Here is a 6000-nt window from a genome sequence, read left to right as displayed (position 1 = left end):
TCATTATTGGCAAAGGTGAGATTAGATTCAGTAATGCATACAGTGTGTTGCCTTTGGCTTACACAAACTTAGTAAAGTCTAAAAATTTATCAGAAGGAGCTGTTGGCAAGGCTGTGCTCAACTAAGTGTGCATATTTACTTTTCTACTTCTTATATAATAGATCCTTTAAATAAAAGTCACTATGTAGTTCATCTTATTAAGCACATCAAATAAGTCATTGTCTAAACAGGAAATCAAATTCAAGATTTGTTTCTTTAAAGTGATTTTATTCTATCTTACAAATACATGTTATTTCAAAAAGAGATATTAATAAATCCTTGAAAGCCAACATTTTCTATGCCGTGATCATTCCATAGACATTGAGAAAAAAAAGAGAAAATATTTATAAAGCATTTAGTGATGAGTAATTCACAAGGAAATAATTATAAATACAAGTCAAACAAATTGGTAATTATTTGCATTTCAAATTAGAAATCACATGGAAGGAAGCATTGCTCTGATTTGCTTTATGAGCATTTTAGGGAGAACTCTTCCTACCTACATTAGGGAGACTCACATGGAGGTCTAGCTGATAGAACATTAGTCTTAGAGTCTGGATTTCATAAAGTCTCTCCTGGCTCTATCAGGCCTCTCTGTGTGGCCTGGTGGAATTTACTCTGGATTTTCTGTTTCAGTTTCCTCATCACTGCAGCTGGGAATAAAAAGAAAGAAAAAAAAACATTTAAGATATGAATAGTCAAGCTCACTAAACATTTATTAGGACCAAACCTTATTTTTTGCAACACACGTGTTTTCTCTAAAGTCACTGATATTCCTCATGTACTCAGTCTGCTCACCTTCTCAATTCTATATAGTTTTGAGACAATCATGAGGACCATGAATGTCTACCTAAGAGAAAAGAAAATTCAGTTGAAGAGATGACAGGACTGACCCAGGGCCACTGTGAGTATCAGAACAACTGGATAATGATAACAACTCATTTATAGCCGTGCTTAACAAATAGTTCTTAATGTGATCCTATGATGTTCAACCCCGATTAGTCACAGATGGACATTCCTTGCTTATTAACTCCTTAATTGACACTGTTAGCAACATCTGCTTGTTTTCTCCTATTTGTAGCATCAGATAGCAAAAAGGTAGAGCTTTTAGTTCTCCTCTAAATAGGCATGCTTAAAAACCACAAAATACTCAGACTTAATGCTTAATTGCATTTCAGCCAATGAATGAAGAACAGTGAGTGGCTAGGGAAGGAGACAGGTTAGACTATGTGAAGAGAGTCATGCCAGCCCTAAATTAATTTGAAATTTGGTATTTGCCGCACACAGGCAAACCAATATTAAAATATGTTAACATGAAAATGCATGAATAACGAATGTAATTTGTGATCATTCTTTTTTCTTCTAGACAGTCTTGCTCTGTCACCCTGGCTGGAGTACAGTGGTGTGATCATACTGCAGCCTCAACCTCCAGGCTCAAACGACTCTCCCACCTCACCCCACTGAGTAGATAGAACCACAGGGTCACACCAACATGCCCAGATAAATTTTGTTTTTAAGAGATAGGGGTCATCCTATGTTGCCCAGGCTGGTCTCAAACTCCTGGGCTGAAGCAATTCTCTTGCCTCGCCTCAGCCTCCCAAAGTGCTGGGATTATAGGCATGAGCTACCCCACCCAAAGTGTACTCATGCATTGTTTCAGTTAATCTATGCACAGACAGTAAGAAAGAATAGTGACTTTTATGTAGTGGGAATTATATTATCAGATTTGTTTGAGGACCCAAAGCTCACATTCTTTGTCTCCATTCCTGTTAACCTTGTTCTAGTTTTTTTTTGAGACAGTCTGCTCTGTCACTCAGGATGGAGTACAGTGTTACTCAGGATGGAGTACAGTGTCACTCAGGATGGGGTACAGATCTCAGCTCACTACAACCTCTGCCTCCCAGGTTCAAGCAATTCTTCTGCGTCAGTCTCCTGAGTAGCTGGGATTACAGGTGCGCACCAACATGCCTGGCTAAATTTTTTTTTTTTTTTTTTGGTAGAGATGGGGTTTTACTGTGTTGACTAGGCCCATCTCAAACTCCTCATTCTGGTGATTCACCTGCCTTGGCCTCTCAAAGTGCTGGGATTACAAGCATGAGCCACCGTGCCCAGCTGGTTATTTTCAAACAATATGTTATCATTAACATATATATATATATATATATATATATATCTTTCCTGCTGTAGTACTTGTTGAATTTATATATATATATATAAAGATCTTTCAAATGGACACATTATTTCCCATAATCAGTATTTTCATCCGATTTATAAAATCAAAGTAAAGTTTAGAGTAGTTCGCTTTGCTAAAATGAATCAAAATTCAAAATAAAAATAAAAAGTCAACATTAAAAATAAAATTGTTTTGTAATTATAACATAAATATAAATACTAGTGAAGGAAATTATCATTTAAAAATACTCTTAGTAAATTAAGAAACATATGGATCAGAAATACACTTGGCTATTGGCCATACATAATTTATACTTTTGTTTCCAAACTATGAAAATCCCCAATTGAAATAGATGTATTTGTAGTCAGAATTTACAATTTTTTAAAATTTCTACATCTTAGGACTAACTAAAATGCAGATTTTTTTGGATGAAGCAGATGATTAATGATAATTTTATATTAAAAAATACATTTTTTACATTATCAACCAACAAATTGACTTTAGAAATGTTGGAGCCTTTGAAAAGGTGCTTTATAAGAAGCCTACATAGTCTAAAAGAGTTTTAATACTTTTACAATTTTATATTCCTCTTAGAAATCATTTGGAAGGCCTCTCTAAAGCATTTTTTAAATGAGGGCCCAGAAATGATCAGCTTTTGAATTATCAGTTTTGTAACAGAGGATAATGAAAAGCAAGCCTTGCAAACAGAAAACAATTAAAATTTATTCTTGCTTTGACAAAGGGCTAACTGAGAAATTTAAACAATGAATTCTCAAATAGTGCTCAATATTTACCTTTTAAATTCTAAGTCCTGCAAAATATCTTGACAACTTAATCCGACAACTTAATTTTCCCAAAAAGTGGTGTCTTATAAAAATAGTTTAGTATTGGGAAAAGCGAATACAAATGAAGCAAAGGTCAGGTACCTGTGAAAATATTTAGGTGGATTCATATTCATATTTTTGTTATTTTTACTTGTTTAATGTTATATAATTAATGTGGCTACTAAAAATTTTTAAATTAGATATGTGGCATTACAAGGCTATAAACTGATGCCGTCACAGAACCAGTTTGGTGGTTATGTGTTACTTGATTTTTAAAATTGATCCTACTTTGGTACTACATCCTGCCTGCCAACCCCGCAATTCACTATTTACTTTGTCCTGCTTTTATGTGTATATTTTTATGCTTAAGAAAATTAGAAGTCAGAATATCCACTCTTTAGTAGAATTTGCTACAAGCTTACCAAGTACTTCAGTACCTATTAACTGATCATTTCCTCATTTTAAACATTACGGTCTATAAAGAAGAATGAGTTAAAGGTATCAATATGTTCAAGTTAGCTAAACATAAAAAGAAACTTGGAAGAACTTTGCAGGGTAATTTTATGAAAAAGTAAAAAGAAGAAAACCTTTATGATGATGTTAGCACAACTTTGTAAATTTATTTAAAAACGTTAATATGTATATTTAAATGGGTAAATTTTAGGACACATAAGTTATATCCTAATAAAGTTGTTTTAAAAAAAATTAAAAATAAAAACACTGAGAAACAACATATTTCATTCTAGGGACCAAAGTTAGCAACACAATGTTAGAGACAGAAACAGACTAACAAAAAAGAATTAGCTAGGCACAGTGGCTCACACCTTTAATCCCAGCACTTTGGGAGGCTGAGAGAGGGAGATCACTTGAGGCCAGGAGTTGGAAAGTAAGTCCGGGAAAGATAGTGAGACCTTGTCTCTACAAAAATAAAAAACAACTTAGCCAGACATGGTCTTACATGCTTATAGTCCCAGCTGCTTAGAGGCTGAAGAGGGAGAATTGCCTGAGCCCAAAAGTTTGAGGCTGCAATGAGCCCTGATTGTGCTATTGTACTCCAGCCTGAGTGACAGAGAGAGACTTAAAAAAAAAAAGTTCAATAAAGTAAATGGACTAAGGTTCATAACAATATACAAAAAATAATTGTTCTACCTTTATTTCTTCATAATATTCAATAAATAAAAAATTTGTTTTAATGGCTATGAATATTATCTTTTGAAATAATTTTTCTTTTGAAAATATTTTTTGAATAAGCTAATATCAGTTTATACATGGACCTTTTGCTACCAATAAATAAATATTTCAAAATATTATGTAAACTTTAATGCTTTTAGCACCCCCTTTTTCTATTAAAAGTGTTGTTTTTTGGATGATACATTATAGACAGTCCCAGATGTATGATGGTTTGATGCATAATTTTTTGACTCTATGATTTTTATGACTTTACACATTCATTTCTATTGAACATGTATCACTTTTGTGGTGCACATACTTTGAATACCATATAATCATTCAATTTTTCACCTTCAGCTCAGTATTTTTAAAATTACATGAAACATTTTACTCTTTATTATAAAACAGGCTTTGTGTCAGATAATTTTGCTTAACTGCAGGCTAATATAAGTGTTCTGAGCATATTTAAGGTAGAATAGGTTAAGCTATGATACATAGGGGGTACACTAAGTATATTAAGTGCATTTTGATTTGCCATATTTTTAACTCACAATGGGTCTATTGGTGCATAACCCCATTGTAAGTCAAGGAGCATCTGTACATGCTCACACTATTTGAGTGACACCTGCTGAGCACTGTTCTCAGATTTTAACAAATGGTAACTCTTTTATCCCTCATTTCAACTTTATGAGGCAGGATATGATGGGAAAATTGGGACCTGCAGAAGTGAAGCAACTTTCCCAAGTTGCACAGGTAACAAATGATGACCCCAGGATCTAAATCCAGGCAGTTTGGTTCCAAAGCTGTGTCAGTAACCACCATGCAAATGTCCTCCTGGGTTCCTTTTTTTAGGGGATGTGTCTGTGGTCTATATTTCTATGCTCAGTATTTTTGTGTTCAGATCACCAGGCCCTCTTTTGTCTTCTGGTGGGTAGGTTACACCCAGGGATTTGTTTTCAAATAATTTCTGTATTACTGTTTTGGTTTATTATGTTGCAGAAAGCCTCATAATCACACCCACATTACTATTCTGTTTATATGGAGGACCCACCTTCATGTAAACATTTGGAGAAAGCTAAAAGCTGGTGAAATAAAGTAAATGTATCTATGAATAGCAACCTGAACTGTTACAGTTGCTACTGAGAACTGTGTAATACACATGTAATAATACAGTATGTGCAGTGCTGACTTACATAAACACTTCTACTTTATGATGACATCTCTTTTCCTGATTTCATTATCCAAAATCTATCATAACAATGCGGAATCTCATGAAGAAAGGTAATATAATGCCTGAGAAAAAGCACTTTTAAAGTGAATTCAGTTGTTCTTGGTTTGGAAAATATTACTTTGCTTTACTGCACTAAATAAATGGGAAAACTGAGTAGGATCTATACCTATTAGTCCTGATCAAGGGCCAGAGTATATTCAGGGTTTTTTTTTTTTTTTTTTTCAGCATACCATCTTTATCCCTCTTAATTCCACCAGCACAAATCCTCCCTGTTACCTTCCTGCCCAGCATAGTTCCATAGGTAATCATGGTCAGGTCTATGCTTCATCCTTTTCCAAAAAGGCTTATGGCTCTAATTTGTACAGTATTGGTGGTGTCCTGATAGTAATGCTTATTACTTTTCTTCTCTTCCTCTTTTTTCCTATTCAAATTCTACTCCTTTCCAAAGATCTGGTTCCAAACCTACCTGCTCAATAGAACTACATGATTCTCCTTGGCTTACAATGGGACTAAGTCCCAATAAACCCAAAATAAATAGAAAATAGCATAAGTTGAAAATGCAT

The 6000-nt window shown here is 34.1% G+C and overlaps 1 long non-coding RNA gene across 1 annotated transcript in view; it reads right to left on the bottom strand.

Moving 5' to 3' along the window:
• Positions 1 to 250: 250 nt before the first annotated feature.
• The window catches only part of LOC116556974, a 28816-nt gene continuing 23066 nt past the window's right edge, over positions 251 to 6000 (bottom strand). Inside the window, exon 2 of the long non-coding RNA XR_004271291.1 lies at positions 251 to 692. This is a non-coding gene — a long non-coding RNA (uncharacterized LOC116556974). The remainder of the gene's footprint in view (positions 693 to 6000) is intronic.

Source organism: Sapajus apella, unplaced genomic scaffold (assembly GCF_009761245.1).
Source record: "Sapajus apella isolate SASKATOON/1434 unplaced genomic scaffold, GSC_monkey_1.0 scaffold18, whole genome shotgun sequence".
NCBI classification, from domain to species: Eukaryota; Metazoa; Chordata; class Mammalia; order Primates; family Cebidae; genus Sapajus; species Sapajus apella.
This window is presented reverse-complemented; position numbering and strand designations above follow the sequence as displayed.